At 41.3% G+C, this 18,543-nt stretch overlaps 1 protein-coding gene across 12 annotated transcripts in view; it reads left to right on the top strand.

Moving 5' to 3' along the window:
- Positions 1-18,543, top strand: part of lrrc7 (leucine rich repeat containing 7) — a 584,278-nt gene that overhangs the window by 114,348 nt on the left and 451,387 nt on the right. For 9 of the 12 annotated variants that reach the window (XM_073063127.1, XM_073063128.1, XM_073063134.1 and 6 more), the window contains exon 1: positions 2,534-2,561. The exons of the other annotated variants lie outside the window; for them this stretch is intronic. The gene's annotated coding sequence lies outside the window, so the exon portion shown is untranslated. Of the gene's footprint in view, positions 1-2,533; positions 2,562-18,543 lie in introns of those variants that run through there. 12 annotated transcript variants of the gene reach the window in all.

Below are 18,543 nucleotides of genomic sequence, written 5' to 3'. Positions count from 1 at the left end.
GGTAGAGGAAGCAAATACGACAGGCATTTAAGAGCCTCTCAGATAGACACACGAATGTGCAGAGAATGGAAGGATATGGACATCCTATGGGCAGAAAAGGATTAGCTTAGTTAGGTGTCTGATTAGTCTGACACAACATCATGTGCTGAATGGCATGGCCCACTGCTGTACCTCTCTAGGTAATAAAGTAAATTGTTATGAGAATTTGAAGGTACAGGGGGATATACAGCAAAATTCCAATATACTGCAATCTGACCAGACAAAAATCCTAATGGTTCAGCTTCTGGATCTCCAGGTGATTCTTCATATTCTCTCCAACTCTCACTAGGGCCTTTGCCCCTGATTCATTAGGGCTTGGACCATGTGTTGCCCCTAAACTTATTGAGTTGAATGATATAACATTTAATTAAATGAAAATTTGCCAATCTGCCACCATCAAATGTGCATGTCAGAGTATCAGAGTTTTAAGTTGACAAAAAATCTTGGAAATTAAGTATAATGGGCAAAAATAATAAAATTACAAAAGTATATTCAGCAAATGGTGAGAGATTTGAAATGCAGAGGGGGTCTTGGTTTTCTGTAACATGATTTGCAAAAGGCTGGTGGGCAGGTACTGCAAATATTTAGGAAAGCTGAAAAATGTTACACTTTTTTTTGCTGAGGAAGTTGAATAGGAGAGTAGGGAGATTATGCTTTAGTTATCAAGGACTTGATAAGACTGGACTTGAGTCTTTCCTACAGAGTTTTATTTATGAAGCATGGGAATGAGATACAAGTTGTTCATAGAATGTCTGTTCAACTAATTCTTGGAATGGCAGTAATGTACTATGAGGAAAGGTTGGACAGATAAGTTTGTATACACTGAAATTTTGGAGCTAGAGATGACTGACTAAAGTGTACAAGATCCTAAAAGGCCTTGACAGAATGGATGTGGGCAGGTTTTATCCTCTCGTGCAACAATTTGAAATTAGGGTTCAGTATCTAAGAATAAGGGATCACCCATTTAAGACTGTGATGAGGTGAAATTCTCTCCCTATGGTCCATGAATATCTGGAATTCACTTTGTGAAAGAGCAATTGAAGGTTAAATTGAATATTTTTAAGGCAGAAGTAGATAGCAGCATGAAAGATTTCTATGGGTAGTCTGGTATGCTTAATTGAGGTTCTATGATCTTTTTAAATGGTAGAATAAGCTCCAGGCCTGAGTGGCCTAATTCAGTTGCAAATTGACATCTGTATGTATATTTGAGTCCTCAATGCACTTATAATGCTGCAATTTTATAACAAGACTGCTCTCTACTTAATGTTAAATGTTGATGTAAGGTGGGTGTTTGCATAGATGCTGCATGTATAATCAGCGTAGAGAACAGTGGTAACTTTTTAAGTACATTAGTTGTAAGATGATAACCCCTCAAGATTCAGTAGAATGAGAGGAATGGCCTCATGAAACAGCAGGCTGTAACCAAATCATTTCCTGGAGACACAATAGACTGCAGATGCTGGAATCTGGATTCAGTGAGTTGTCTCTTGGAATACAGATTAGACAACACAAAACCTTTATTTGCACTGAGGTCAAAATTGGGACAGCACACAACATGTATACTCAGACTGGTTATCTGAAATAGAATCTGAAAACATTAGAAACATTAAGTATCTGTGGGAAAGCAGATAACTTCTCCAGTAATTGACCTTTCAGACGATCAATTTAAAATATTAACCATGTTTCTCTCTGCACAGAAAATGAGTATCGCTAAGGTGTTTTTTAAAATATTGTTAATGGTTTTACAGTTGTACATTTATTCTCATTGTGCAACTTGTGCTGACCTTGGAGCAGTTTAGTTGAATAGGTGGGCACTCAAACCAAGAAGTTAATTCTTGACATACCTCTATTTCTGACATATTTGCTGCCCTTTAGGGTGATGAAGTATCTCTGACGATATTGTACTTCATCCGCCATAAAGGAATGTGAATGTGAAGCACCTTCAAGCTAAAAAAAAGATTATTAGAGAAGGCTCATTACTTTAAAAAAAACTGTTTTTGCAAAACAGAAGTAGTGCTTTCTACTTGATTAGTGGTGGATTTGCAAAGCTACAACATGTATATTCAGTACAGGGATCAAAGGTAACATTTGTTTTTTTTAGGTGCATTGAATTCATAGGAATTTATGTATAATTAATTCTGTTTTCTTGCCATCATGTTGCCAGCTTGCCCACCCACATAGCAGCAGAATCTGCTTATTTTACTGTTGCTAAGAAACTGGTCATAGAAACCACAATGTGAATTTACAGAATTTTATTTTGGTTTTTCACTTTGACTTTATTTCTGCCCAAATCCCCAAAATAGTGAAGGTAATTGGGGCAGAGGGAATAGTGTATGAAAGAGGGCAATGACCCATTCAGATTTCAGCACTCCTTGACCACATTTTCACCTCTTGAGTTAAGAATTGCCATTTGGGAGGCGAAAGAGAGTTGTGCAGGAGCTTGAAAGACAAAGGCTTTAGAAATCTCCCAATGCAGAAAATTTGGAGGAAGAGCGGAAGATACTTGCAAAAAGAGAAAACAGGTTATTGTTTTGATTTAAATTAATTACTGTAGAATAGTTACTGCAATGTTACAGGTAAGATGTATTTTAAAAAAAATTGCTGCCTTGACAACAAGCAGGAGGCATGACTTGGCCAATCATAAATGCTGTTGTTGATAGTGTGCCATCTGTTCTTGATCAGGAATTCAATTCTTTTTATTGGTGGAAAGGAAAGTTCAAGGTCAAATTGGGTAATTCAATTTTAATTTCTGATGTTTTTTATTATTAGTTATGTTTGCCTTCAGTTATCTTGGTCCAATATTCTCAAAGTCTCCTCACAAGCTTTTTGTGGTATTTTCCTAGTGCTTTCAGGAGGTTTACAAAATACCTTTTGTTTACATCTTCAGCCATATCCCCAGTTCTTCCAAAGCTTCTCTCCCCTCTACGCTCGGTCCTCCAGAGAAAGCAGGATCTTCCAGTGGCCACACATTTTAATTCCACATCCCATTCCCATTCAAATATGTCTATCCATGGCCTCCTCTACTGTCAAACTGAATCCAAACTCAAGTTGGAGGAATAACACCTTATATACTGACTGGGTAGCCTCCAACCTGACGGGATGAACATTGACTTCTCTAACTTCCGTTAATGCCCCTCCTCCTCTTCTTACCCCATCCCTGACATATTTAGTTGTTTGCTTTTTTTTCTCTCTCTCTGCCCATCACTCTGCCTGTTCTCCATCTCCGTCTGGTGCTCCCCCTCTCCCCCTTTCTTTCTCCTGAGGCCTCCCATCCCATGATCCTTTCCCTTCTCCAGCTCTGTATCACTTTCGCCAATCACCTTTCCAGCTCTTAGCTTCATCCCACCCCCTCCGGTCTTCTCCTATCATTTTGCATTTCTCCCTCCCCCCACTACTTTCAAATCTCTTACTATCTTTCCTTTCAGTTAGTCCTGACGAAGGGTCTGGACCCAAAACGTCAACAGTGCTTCTCCTTATAGATGCTGCCTGGCCTGCTGTGTTCCACCAGCATTTTGAGTGTGTTGTTTGAATTTCCAGCATCTACAGATTTCCTCGTGTTTTCTCTCCCCTAAAGTGTTCTATATTTGATTACAGTAAGAATGTTATCTAAGTGCATGTAGTGTATCAAAGACAAGGGTTTAAGCAGAATACCTAAAATTACATGTCACTGTTCCTTAACAAGAATATACAATCAGCTCATTTAGGGCTAATTGGTACATTGAGTGGGGGGGAGAGGGGGTATGAAAAGTGGAGCAAAAGTTTCACTTTTATTTTGTAAAACAAGGTAAACTCTAGCATCATTGGTTGCAGTGTCCAGCCTATTTGGTTTCTAATACATGCATTTAATAGGTAAATATTGACTGCACTTTCCACAGACTTGTCTATAGTTCCTCAGAATGTTTTCTGATTAAGAAGCTGAAAATTTGCAAACACAATATTTGTGCAATAGACAGTTTGCTTCCTTTGGCAAATCCCAATACAGTAACAACAGGGAGATCTACAGAAAATTGTCTTGTTGTAAAATACTTGAGGATGACAATTGAAACTTGGATAGTTGGTGTTGGTGATGATAAGTTATTATCTGTGCTTTCAATAAAGCCTTAGAGAGCAATCAGCTTTACACTGAATATCAGCAAGACCAAAGTTCTCTACCAAGGTGTTGCTGCTGCTACATTACACTTCCCTCTAGCATGAAGAGTTCTGGGGTGACCCCTGGAAACATGGACTACTTTCTCATTGAAGATGGTTCATATTTTTTTTTACTGTTGTGCTCTATGTATTTCATTTTGTGCAGCTCTGTGAGAGTTGTTTGTTCTACTTTCAGCCTGTTTGGGTTATTGTTGAAGATGAGGGATGATGTGGAATGTATGCCATCCAATTAGCGTAGCGGGAGTTTTTTTTAGTGAGGGACAGTAAGGTTGGTCTTGGGCTTTTGTTTGAGAGGAGATGAAGAGAGAAGATGCTGGAGATAACCGGTTGTAGCATATGATCAGTGGGAGACCCGCTTGTTCGAGATGGATTGTGAGTGACGTTCGGAAGTTGGTGTGTGCTTTCACATTGACCGAAGGTCCAGCATCTGAGTGACAGAGAAGTTCAAGATGAGCTCCAACTTGTGCACATTTGACTGTTTAATTGGAATGGGCCCTCTTCTTTTTGTTATTCTTTCCTAACCCTTCAGTTAAGATTCATAAATATAATTCCTTTAATCACATGCAGTATATTGTCTATTATTTCATGGCATTAATTTGTAACAGGGTAGCAAATGACACAGCATCCACACAAACCGAGCTTTGGGATGGGATCCAGTGCGCCTCAATCTCTAAAGTTTGGCGGGGCCAAGGGGTTGTCTTCCCTCGACTTTCGCAGCCAAGGAAGCCGGGATGTTTCATGAAATGGACTACTGGCCTCAATGTATCATCAGTCTTTGGTCAAATGAGGGGAAGGATATTTGAGATCAAGACTTCATATCTGGCGGATATCTGTTGCGGCATTTGGATACAGTAGGGTCATTTAGGAGCATCCTGGATAGGCACCTGCAGCTTAGAAAAATAGAGGACTGTGAGTATCCCGAGGTAATTTCTAAAGTACGTGTTTGGCATAGCATTGTGCTGTAGGTTTTTCTATGTTCCTAGAAAATGCATGGGTGTAGTATGCAGCAGCAATGCCTGTGGGCTATTACAGCATGTATCTCAGGGCACTGGAAAACTACCACAAAAGTTCACTAAATATTTGGAGAAGGTTAACCAGTTCCAGTGCCCTCCCCCAGTGCAATGCCTTGAGTATAGTGGCTTTGGATACACTCAGATGGCTGGATTAGGAAGGACACATCATTCATGTATAAGCAGTTCCCGGCTTACAACAGTGTTCTTTTTCTGAAAACTGTTAAGAATCTTAATTTTCTTACAAGTCACAGTATTTGGGATAGGATCACAGAAACAGCTGTGATAGGAGAGAGAGCAGCCACCAGCTGGCCTCGCTGACTCAGTGAGTGAGCGAGTGAGTCTACTCCATGCGCCTGGCTCAGTCTGGTGCTTGATTGTTGTGGTAGTTAGGGAGAGCAGGTATGCAGAAGTGCCCTGTTGCCACCCACCAGAAAATGTCTGCACAACAGCTATCAAATTCAACTTCAACCATCTCATCTATCTCCTAAATAGTTGTTCCAATTGTAGAGGTTGTGTTTAAGTCATCACTCGGGGAGGTACTATCTGCAAAATCAGAGACTTGAATCAGTCATTCTGTTCCATGCTCTCTCAGGGAAGAGTTTATAAGAATGACAGTGGAAGAGTTGCCTTGCAGAAATGCCACCTACTCACTGACTCCTGGGAATCCTTGGGCCATGACCATTCAATGTGGAGAAAGAGCATTTGAAATGGATCTGTAGCATGCAGGTCCAGCATCAGTGATGGAAGGAGTGAACAATTTCACGAAGTACCCTACAGTCTGAGTACTAATTGCTTCATCTGCAGAAGAGTCGGTGATTCCCATATCAGCTTTGTTAGCAGCTGCAGGACACACAAAACCAGTATGGAAGTAAGATTTCCCCAATTCTGAGGAGCAGTAGCTGCAGTGCACAAAAGAAGAGTTGGACTGTGCAGATAAAGCAATGAAGGATGTAAACAAAAGGATGAAAATTTAAGTTGGAGGCTGAAGATGGAAGAAAATGTATCATGAATGGAACCTATTCAGAATAGAAAGGTGATGGAATGAACTTGAAGGAGTATGGAAAATGGAAGACCAGGCAGACGTTGACATAGTTGAGATAACAGAAGCATAGATGTTATTTCAGCACCAAGTGGGCAAAGGTTGGGCCTTTGTTTTGGAAGCATAAATAAGTGGAATTTGTGAAGGGAATTCTTCTAATTAGGGGGTCAGATGTAGTCCAGTTAACTGAGGGAAGAGCAAAACAAGACAATGAAATAAACAACGTTGTGCTGAAACTAATTACACCTAATCCTTTCTGCCTGCACATGGTCCCAAATTTATTGTGTTTGCCAATCTTAATCTCTTCAATATTTCCAAGGAATAACTTGAGGAAATTGCGCCTCATCCAGTGCTGCAGGCTTAACAGGCAATACAGCATCTTGGAGGCAGAGGAGAAAAGATCATGAAAAAGTAAATTTGAGCACCACTAATTACCCCAGGCCTTTGTATTTGTGCTGCCTTATTGGACAGCATATTGCTGAAAGGGATGACAAAATTGAAGAGATTGGTCCAAGTGCTCATGTTTCTACATAGTTAATAATGGGCCAAAGTGTGGTTAATTCCAATGAATGGGCAATGGAAGAAGGACTTGCTTTGGTTAATTGCTTCAAAGGTTCTTTTGAGGAATACAAAGAAGGAAATTGTTCCGCAGTTGAACACAATGTTATTTGGAATTAATTAGAAACATTTCAGTGCTATGAAATACGTAATCAGAATTGGTAGCAAACATGTTTAAAAATATTTCTTTTGGAGAAGAGAGGAAAGTTGCAGAAAGAGCAAGAGTTTTAGAGTTTTATATGTTCAGGGATTGAGCTGAAGGAGATTTTGCTGAGGGATTGCAATGATGCTTTTGAAATAGAAAAGAATGGCTGTGAAGATGGTGAGTAGTTAGAAAGTCATTTAGTTATTTGGGAGATGAGCATATCAATAAATAACAGTTTAATGGGAACAAGGAAGTAAAAAGGACAACTTGAAGAGAGCATGGGGAGAAATGAGAGACATGGGAGTAAGATTCAGAGCATCTTCATTCTGGTTTGTTTGATTTGGGAAATGGGTTCATGAGGGGCCTTTAAACAGATTATTGAAGGTAAAGAACTCTAGGTACAGTTAATGTCAGAGAAATGTATACAATATACATCCTGAAAATCTTTTTCTTTGGAAACATCCACAAAAACAGGAGTGAATGACAGTTAAATGTTAGAACAAATTGCCCCCACAGCTCCCCCTCCCACGCGTAAGCAGCAGCAAAGCAATGAACCCCCCTCCCCACCAGCAAAATAAGCATCGACATCCCCCACGTGCCCTCAAGCGTGCAGCAAAGCATCAATAAAGACACAGCCTTGCAGTACCCCAAAGACTACTCGTTCACCCAGTAATTCAACAATCCACAGGCTTTCTTTCTCTCCCTAATAAGGGAAAAAAGGTATCCTCGTTTACTGCGAGAGGGGAGACATAACAAACAACTAGCCGATTTATGATGTTAAAAGTTGGTTGCGTCACTTTTTCCAACCTCTGTGCCCAGAGAGTCGGCCCCAAGAAGGCTCGAGTCTCTGGACACAGTCCATGGCAGCTAATCCGATGTTCTGGGTTCTTCTACGATGCCTCAGTCAGGGGCACCGGCCTTGAATCAGCCTGTCTCCAGAGTCACAAAAATCTGGCGTCCTGAAGGTGCCGGATTCGTGTTAATGAATAGATGAATCAGTTATGTGCCAGGAATAATTATTATGCCACCCATTGGATTTGCAGAAATAAAGGGAGAAATAGTGTGAATAACAACCATAGTGGAGAGAATTCAGGTTTTATTGAGAGTAATGTATCAAACCCCCAAGAAGTAATTTAATTAGTTAAAAACTACTGTGGGAAATGCAGAAGAAAATCAAACGTAAGCAGTAGCAGTTCAAGGTAGTGATTATGAGTGACTTGGTGTATTGCTTTTACTTGATCAATGGATAGGACAAGGTAGGCTGTTTCCATAATGGACTCTTGATTCTGCATATTGGTAAGTTAACAGTGACTGTAGCATACTTTAATAAAATTTGGAAAAATATGCTGTATCTATACTTTCTTGTCACTGTACTGGAGAACAAAGATTCATCTATTTTGATGGCCCAAAACTTATAGTAAAGCACAGGGAAAGGCCCTTCGGCTCATGTTGTTGTGTGAACTAATTAACCTGGTTCTTCCTTGCCTGAATATAGTCAATATCGCCCAATCTCTGCAGATTTAAGCAAATAAATCATCTTATATGTCTCTGTCGTAACTGCTTCTGTGACCATCCCTGATGGTGCATTCTGGGCACCAATTTGTGTGAAAACAGAAACTTCTCTTGCACATCTCCTTTGAACCTTGCCCCTCTCACCTTAAATGCATGCCCTTTTGTGTTCGAAGCTTTGACCCTGGGAATAAGATATTTGCTGTCTACTCTATCCATGCCTCATGATTTTATAAAATCATATCAGATTTCCCCTCATCTTCTGCCAGTCCAGAGAAAACAACCCCTGTTTGTCCAACCTGTCACTATTGCACATGCCCTCTATTACAGGCAGCATTCTGGTAAATCTCTTCTGCACTCTCTCGATGCCGTCTCAGAAGAGGATGGCTAGAATTGAATGCAATACACTAGACATGACCCTAGCCACTTTATAAAGCTGCAGTGTAATTTTCTGACTCAAACTTAATGCTTCGACAAATAAAGGCAAGCATGCCAGGTGCCACCTTTACCATCTGATCAACGTGTGCAGCCGCTTTCAGAGATCTATGGACTGGGACTCCAAGATCCCACAGAATATCAATGCTGTTAAGGGTTCTGCAATGAATTGTGCACCTTCCTTTTACATTTGCCTACCAAAGAAATAGCAGATGGAGTTTAATCAGGACAAGTATAAGGTGTTGCACTTTGAATCATAATCAGAGTTATTATCACTGACACATGCCGCAAAGCAAACATTTTATGACCCATGTCCATAAGACATAGGAGCAGAATTAGGCCATTCAGCCTATTGAGTCTGCTCCACCATTCCACCATAGCTGATCTCGTATCCCACTCAACCCCATACACCTGCCTTCTTGCCATAACCTTTGATGCCCTGACCAATCAGGAAACTCTCAATTTTCACTTTAAATAGACCCATGGTCATGGTCTTGGTCTCCATAGCTGCCTGTGGCAGAACATTCCACAGATTCACTATTCTCTGGCTAAAATAATTCCTCCTTACCTCTGTTCTAAAGGGTCATCCCTCAATTTTGAGGCTGTGCCTTCTAGTTCTGGGCACCCCCATCATAGGAAACATCCTCTCCACATCCACCTTATCTAGTCCTTTCAACATTTGGTATGTTTCGATGAGATTCCCCTGCATTCTTCTGAAGTCCAGTGAATACAGGCCCAAAGCTGCCAAATGCGCTTCATGTGTTAATCCCTTCATTCCAGGAATCATCCTCATGAACGTCCTCTGGACTCTCTCCAATGACAACACATCCTTTCTGAGATATGGGGCCCGAAACTGTTGACAATGCTCTGAGTGCAGCCTGACTAGTGTCTTATAAAGGCTCAGCATTATCTCCTTGCTTTTGTATTCGATTCCTCTTGAAATTAATGTGAACATCGCATTTGCCGCCTTTACCACAGACTCGACCTGTAAATTAACCTTCTGAGCATCTTGCAAGATGACTCTCAAGTCCAATCTGATGTTTGAATTTTCTCCCCATTTAGATAATAGTTCACACTATTGTTCCTTTTACCAAAATGCATTTTCATACATTTCCCAACTCTATTCCATCTTCCACTCTTTTGCTCATTCTTCCAATTTATCAAACTCCTGCAATCACATTGCTTTCTTAGGATTACCTACCCCTCCACCTATCTGCAAACTTTGCCACAATTCCATTATCTAAATCATTGGCAAACAATGTGAAGGCAATGGTCCCAATACCGACCCCAGAGGAACACCACTAGTTACTGGCAGACAACTAGCAAAGGCCTCTTTTATTCCCACTCCCTGCCCCCGCCTGTCAGCCATTCCTCTATCCATGCCAGTATCTTTCCTGTAATGCCTTCGGATTTTGTTCTGTTAAGCAGCCTCAGATATGGCACCTTATCAAATGCCTTCTGAAAATCCAAGTAAATGACATCCACTTCCTCTCCTTTCTGCACCCTGCTTGTTACTTCCTCTAAGTACTCTATCAGATTTGTCAGGCAAGAGCTTCCTTTACAGAAACAATGCAGATTTTGGCTTATTTTTTCATTAGTCTCTGTACCCTGAAACCCCATCTTTAATAATAGACTTCAGCACTTTTCCAAGAACTGAGTTTAAGCTAACTGGCCTATAATTTCCTTTCTACTGACTCCCTTCCATCTTAAAGAGTGCAGTGACATTTGAAACTTTCTAGTCCTCTGGGACCATGCCAGAATCAGGTGATTTTTGAGAGATCATGACCAATGCATCTATTACATCTTTAGAAACCTCTTTCAGGACTCTAGGATGTAGTTCATCTGGCCCAGGTGCCTTATCCACCTTAAGACCTTTAAGTTTGCTTGGCACTTTGTCCTTTGTAATGGCACTCACTTCTGCTCTCTGACACTCACGGACCTCTGGCACATTCTGGTGTCTTCCACAGTGAAGATTAATGCCATGCATTTATTCAGTTCATCCACCATTTCTTTGACCCCAATTACACCTGCATCATTTTCCAGTGGTCTAGTATCAACTCTCATCTCCCTTTTACTCTTTATATAACTGGAAAAACTTTTTGTATCTTGCTTTATATTATTGGCTAGTTTGCCCTCCTATTTCTTCTTTTCCCTCCTTACAGCATTTTTAGTTGTTTTTTGTTGAATTTTAATAACTTCCCACTCATCCAATTTCCTACACACTTTTGCTACCCTATATGCTCTTTCCTTGGCTTCTGTGCAGTCCTGAACTTCCTTTGTTAGCCGTGGTTGCCTACCCCTGCCATTTGAGAATTACTACTTCTGTGGGACACGTCTATCCTGCGCCTTGTGAGCTATTTCCAGAAACTTCAGCCATTTCTGATCTGCAGTCATCCCTGCCAACATCCCCCTCCGGTCCACCTGGGCAAGCTCCTTTTATTCCATTGTGATACCAATACATCTGACTTGTGCTTCTTCCTCCCAAGTTGCAGTATGAATTCAGTCATATTATGTTCACTACCTCCTCAGGGATCCTTTACTTTAAGCTCCCTAATAAAATCTGGATTGTTACACAACACCAATCTAAGATGGCCTTTCCTCAAGTAGGTTCAAGGACAAGCTGCTCTAAAAAGCCATCTTGTAGCCATTCAACAAATTCACTCTCTTGCCATCCAACGCCAACCCGATTTTCCCAATCTCCTTGTATATTGAAGTCCCCCATTACAATTTTGACATTACACTTATTGCATGTCCTTTCCAGCTCCCTTTGCAACAAGAAACCTACATCTTGGCTACTATTTGAAGGCCTATAGATGATTCCATGATGGTTTTCTTTATGCTTGCATTTTCTTTCCACCCACAAAGATTTGACATTGTCTGACCCTATGTCACCTCTTTCTAAAGATGTAATTCCATTTCTTGCCAACAGAGCCTCGCCACCACCTGTGTCTTCCTGCCAGTTCTTTCAATACAAAGTATATCCATTGATATCAAGCTCCCAACTATGAACACCTTTCAGCCATGATTCATTGATGCCCACAACGTCATACCAACCAATCTCTAATCAAGCCAGGAGTTTGTCCACCTTATTCCAAATACTACATGCATGTAAATACAGCACTTTCAGTCCTGCATTCTTTGCCCTTTTGAATTTTGCCTCTGTGGTACAATTTAACTCTTTGCCTTGTCCATATTTGTACCCAATCATCAGCTTGTCCTTCCTTACATTCATATTACACTTGCGATCTAATTGTAAACCTGCTGGATCATCCTCAGCTCTGTCATCCTGATTCCCATCCCCCTGCCATATTAGTTTAAACTACTCCCAACTGCTCTTGCAAACCTGCCCACAAGAATATTGGTCCCCCTCAGATTCAAGTGCAACCCATCCCTTTTGTACAGGTCACAGCTGCCCCAGAAGAGGTCCCAATGACCAAGAAAATGGAATTTCTTGCCCCTGCTCTAATTCTTCAGACACACATTTATCTCCCACCTCACTCTATTCCTATCCTCACTGTTGCGTGGGACAGGCAGTTATCTCGAGATTATTACCCTTGAAGTCCTGCTTCTTCCTAACTGTTTTCAGGACCTCCTCCCTTTCCTACCTATGTAGTTGATACCATTATGAACCATGACTCCTGGCTGTTCACCTTCTCTTTTTGGGATATTGTGGATGTGTTCAGAAACATCGTGGACCCTGGCACCTAGGAGGCAAACTACCATCAGTGTTTCTTTTTCACATCCACAGAATCACCTGTCTGTCCTGCTAACTTTAGAGTCCCCTATTCCAGCTACCATCCTCTTCATTTCCCTCCCCTTCTGAGCCACAGGGCCAGACTCAGTGCCAGAGGCACTGCAGCTGTTGCCCCCCCCCCCCCCATGTAGGTCCTCCTTGTCCCACCTCCCCAACAGTGCTCAAAAGGGAGTACTTATTGTTGAGGGGGCAGCAACAGGGATGCTCCCCACTAAAGTTCTCCCTTCCCTCTCTTGACAGTCACCTACTTTTCTGTCTCCTGTAGCCTTGGGGTGACTACCTTCCTGTAGCACTGCTTCACTTTCCCGTTCAAGCAGAAGGTCATCGAACTGCAGCTCCAGTCACCTAACGTGGTCTCTAATGAACTGCATCTCGATGCATTTGGTACAGCTGTGGCCACTGGGGAAGGCTGGAAGTCTCCTGGGAATTGCACATCAGACACCCAGAACAGAACACTGGCCCTGCAGACATACCCCCTATTCTTTCAAGAGATAAATAGGAAAAAGAAATGAGAAATAAACTTCCCTACTTAGCTCACCTCCATCTCTTCTCGCCAAAGCCTGTTGAGCCAAAGCCTTACCACTCTGACTCAGATCACTCTGATGATGACCACTCCGCTAGTACCTCTCTTCTATGGAGAATGGGTTTTTCGACCTCTGTTCTGGTCTTGCGCGGGAACATTTCTACTGCGTCTGCACCGCAGTCCAATAGTAGTGATAACAAGTCTGATTCAAAGTGCAGCACTTCATAGTTGTCCAGATTAAAACCCATCTGTCATCTCTGAACACATACCTGCAACTGATTGATATCTGGTTGTAACCTTTGGTAATCTTTTACACTATTCACTGTGCCACCAGCCTTTGAGTCATCTGCAAACTTACTAACTCGCCCGTCCACTTTTTTTGTCCAAGATATTTATATCCATCACAAACAGCAGAGTTCCCATCATGGATCCTTGTGGAACACCGCACATCATGGAATTCCTGCTAGAATAAGCCCAATAAACCACTAATACAGCCATGAAGCTACTGGATTCTAATATTAAAAAAAAACCTTCTGGCCCACTGGTATTCTTCATGGAAGGAAATTTGCTATCCTTATTCAGGCTGTTCGATATGTGACTCACAGCTCTACCAATAAGATTGACTTTTAACTGCCTCCTTCATTTGGGGCAACAAGAGAAATATAATGCAAGCATTCAGAAATGTTCACATCCTTTGCATGCATTAAATACATCCAGATATTCACCTCATATGAATAGGAAGGAAAGGCTAAGACAAATACATAAATTCATTTTTGATTTGAGTTGATTTGAATTTGTTTTCCAGTGTTTTAAAGTAGTTTAATTTTGAATAACGTTTACAATTTTAGTACTACTTTCGATTTTTAATCATTTTAAAATATTCACAAACATTCAATTTTTCTTTAGTTTTGACAGCTGGTAAACCTAGCAGCAGGGGTTAACTGCATGCCACAGCAGTTAGGCCATCAGACCATAAGATATAGGAGCAGAATTAGGCCATTTGGCCCATCGAGACTGCTCCACCATTTCATTATGGCTGATCCAATTTTCTTCTCAGCCCCAATCTCCTGCCTTTCCCTCATATCCCTTCTTGCCCTGATCAGCCAAGAATCTATCAATCTCTGCCTTAAATATGCATAAAGACTTGGCCTCCACAGCTGCCTATGGCAAAGAATTCCACAGATTCATCACTCTCTGGCTAAAGACATTCCTCCTCAACTCCATTCTAAAAGGATGCCCCTCTTCTGAGGCTGTGTCCTCTGATCGTAGACTCTTCCACCAGAGGAAGTATCCTCTCCACATCCACTCTATCAAGGCCTTTCACCATTTGATAGGTTTCAATGAGGTCATCCCTCATTCTTCTGAATTCCAGCGCATACAGGCCCAGAGCCATCAAACACTCTTCATACATCAAGCCAGTTAATTCTGGAATCATTTTAATCAACCTCCTTTGAACCCTCTCCAGTTTCAGCACATCGTTTCTAAGATAATGGGCCCAAAACTGCTCACAAGACTCAAAGTGAGGCCTCACCACCAGTGTTTTATAAAGTCTTAACATTACATCCTTGCTTTTATATTCTAGTTCTCCTGAAATGAATACTAACATCCCATTCACCTTCCTCACCACAGACTTGACCTGCAAATTAGTCTTTAGGGAATCCTGCACAAGGACTTCCAAGTAACTTTCCATCTCAGTTTTTTTACATTTTCTCTCCACTTAAAAAAAGTCAACCCTTCAACCCTTTCATTTCTTTGACCAAAGTATTCCATCTGCCATTTATTTGTCCATTCTCCTAATCTGTTTGTCCTTCTGTAGCCTCTCTTCTTTCTCAAAACTACCTGTCCCTCCAGCTATCTTCATATCGCCTGCAAACTTTGCAACAAAGCCATCAATTACATCATCCAAATTATTGACATATAACGTAACAAGAAGCAGTCCCATCTAAGATCCCTGTGGAACACCACTGATCACCAGCAGCCAGTCAGAAAAGGCTCCATCTATTCACACTCTTTGCCTCCTGCCAATCAGCCACTGCTTTATTCATGCTAGAATCTTTCCTGTAATACCATGTTGTTAAACAGCCTTATGTGTGGCACCTTGTCGAAGGCCTTCTGAAAATCCAAACGTTTCAACTTCAACCAATTCTCCTTTGTCTCTCCTGCTTATTATTTCTTCAAAGAATTCCAACAGATTTGTCAGGCAAGATTTTCCCTTGAGGAAACCATCCTAACTAAGGCCTATTTTATCATATGCCTCTAAGTACCCTGAGACTTCATTAATAATCAGCTCCAACATCTTCCCAACCACCGTGGTCAGACTAAATGGCCTATAGTTTCTTTTCTTCTGCCTCTCTCCCTTCTTGAACAGTGGAGTGACATTTGCAATTTTCCAGTCTTCCTGAACCACTCCATAAGTATACTTGAAAGATTATTACTAATGCCTCCATGATCTCTTCAGCCACCTCATTCAGAACTCTGGAGTGTACACCAACTGGTCCAGTTGACTTATCTACCTTCAGACTTTTCAGTTTCCCAAGACCTTCTCTCTAGTATGGTAACATCACACACTTCATACCCCCTGACAGCTGGAACTTCCACCATATTGCTAGTGTCTTCCACAGTGAAGACTGACGCAATTCGCCTGCCATTTAGTTGTCTCCCATTACTACCTGTCCAGCACTGTTTTCCAGCAGTCTGATATCCACTCTCGTCTTTCTTTTACTCTTCGTATATCTGAAGAAACTTTTGGTATCTTCAGATATTTTGGGTATCCTCGTCTCTGTGGAAAGGACTGGCATTAGCAGCTGAATACATTGATATATGCTGGGTCCTGCTGATCAGCTAGCGGCTAGTTTCTTAGTGGAAGACTGCACCTGGTGGCCTGCTTAAATTCAGAGTGCATTTTAAGGTTAGACAAGCCTGAACAATATTTTTAAATGAATATCAAGATGAGGATATTTTGGAAACTCCCAAGACTAGCCTACATTGATAACACAAAATGAGTAAAATTGGATTGTTTTTTAAGTGGTACTCCCTAGAAAAGTGCCTGGTGATATATTAATAATAAGATGTATTTAGTTTGGCATGAAATTCATACAGTTATTGAAGATGCTGAAACAAATGCTTCGGGCAAGAAAATTGCTATTTAAACAAATGCTTTGAGCATGAAAAATGCTATTTAACCACTACATGATTTTTTTTCCCCCTGGTTGTATAGCTGATAGTTACAAACTGTGCAAGGGGAAATCTGTGCATTGCATTAATTATTAAAATAATTTAAACATTTATTCCTTGTATGTTTACTTCTCAAACTGTGCAGTTTGCCTATATGCTAGTTTAAATAGAAGTGGTTGCTCTGTCACTCCTTTTACTGTCTCCCCAGAAGCGAAACTCAGCTGAAAAATAAGTTGAAATAGTCTCTTATTTTTGTAGACAATTCTAAAAGCAATATTCCATGATACTTTTTGCAGTGATGATTGTTATGTATGCTTCACTTATTGAAGATATAACTTGCACGAAAGAGAATGCTGTCCTTTTCGAGTAACACACAAAGTGCTAGGAAGTTGGTGGGTCTGGCAGCACCCATGGAGCGATGTGGACAGTCAATGTTTCAGGTCAAGATCCTTCATAAGGACTCCAGCATATTGTGTGTTGCTACAGGTTTCTTGCATTTGCATTTTCCCGTGTGATATTCTTTATGATTTGCACTTGGTTAATAAGTTACACCTGCCTGTGTTTGTCAACCACTTATCTATTGTATTATCCTTTAGTTTGATGCAAAAACACATCAGATTACTTCAACGTTCAAACTACACTTATCATCAAAGTATGTCTATTAGATACAGCCTTGAGATTAGTCTCCTTACAGGTTGTCTCAAAATAAAGACACCCGATGGAAGCTATTTAAAAAAAAACAATGTGCAGAAAAAACCAAATCATGCAAAAAAAATAAAAGTAAGCAAATTACATTCAGAATTGAAATGAATGAAAGTGAGTCCACAACCACGAAGCCAGTCAGTGCTGCAGATGATCCAGGAACCCTTCAGTTGCAGGCCACAATAGACAATAGGTGCAGAAGTAGACCATTCGGCCCTTCGAGCCTGCACCGCCATTCTGAGATCATGGCTGATCATCTACTATCAATACCTGGTTCCTGCCTTGACCCCATATCCCTTGATTCCCCTATCCATAAGATACCTATCCAGCTCCTTGTTGAAAGCATCCAGAGAATTGGCCTCCACTGCCTTCTGAGGCAGTACATTCCAGACCCCCACAACTCTCTGGGAGAAGAAGTTTTTCCTTAACTCTGTCCTAAATGACCTACCCCTTATTCTTAAACCATGCCCTCTGGTACTGGACTCTCCCAGCATCTGGAACATATTTCCTCCCTCTATCTTGTCCAATCCCTTAATAATCTTATATGTTTCAATCAGATCCCCTCTCAATCTCCTTAATTCCAGCGTGTACAAGCCCAGTCTCTCTAACCTCTCTGCGTAAGACAGTCCGGACATCCCAGGAATTAACCTTGTGAATCTATGCTGTACTTCCTCTACAGCCAGGATGTCCTTCCTTAACCCTGAAGACCAAAACTGTACACAATATTCCAGGTGTGGTCTCACCAGGGCCCTATACAAATGCAAAAGGATTTCCTTGCTCTTGTACTCAATTCCCTTTGTAATAAAGGCCAACATTCCATTAGCCTTCTTCACTGCCTGCCGCACTTGCTCATTCACCTTCAGTGACTGATGAACAAGGACTCCTAGATCTCTTTGTATTTCTCCCTTACCCAACTCTACACCATTCAGATAATAATCTGCCTTCCTGTTCTTACTCCCAAAGTGGATAACCTCACACTTATTCACATTAAATGTCATCTGCCAAGTATCTGCCCACTCACCCAGCCTATCCAAGTCACCCTGAATTCTCCTAACATCCTCATCACATGTCACACTGCCACCCAACTTAGTATCATCAGCAAACTTGCTGATGTTATTCTCAATGCCTTCTTCTAAATCGTTGATGCAAATCGTAAACAGCTGTGGTCCCAATACCGAGCCCTGCGGCACCCCACTAGTCACCACCTGCCATTCCGAGAAACACCCATTCACCGCTACCCTTTGCTTTCTATCTGCCAACCAGTTTTCTATCCATGTCATTATCTTCCCCCCAATGCCATGAGCTCTAATTTTACCCACCAATCTCCTATGTGGGACCTTATCAAATGCCTTCTGAAAATCGAGGTACACTACATCCACTGGATCTTCCTTGTCTAACTTCCTGGTTACATCCTCAAAAAACTCCAATGGATTAGTCAAGCATGATTTACCCTTGGTAAATCCATGCTGGCTCAGCCCAATCCTATCACTGCTATCTAGATGT

The sequence above is a fragment of the Hemitrygon akajei genome, chromosome 12 (assembly GCF_048418815.1).
Source record: "Hemitrygon akajei chromosome 12, sHemAka1.3, whole genome shotgun sequence".
Lineage (NCBI taxonomy): Eukaryota > Metazoa > Chordata > Chondrichthyes > Myliobatiformes > Dasyatidae > Hemitrygon > Hemitrygon akajei.
The sequence above is the reverse complement of the archived record's forward strand: the minus strand, read 5'-3'. Positions and strand labels throughout refer to the sequence as shown.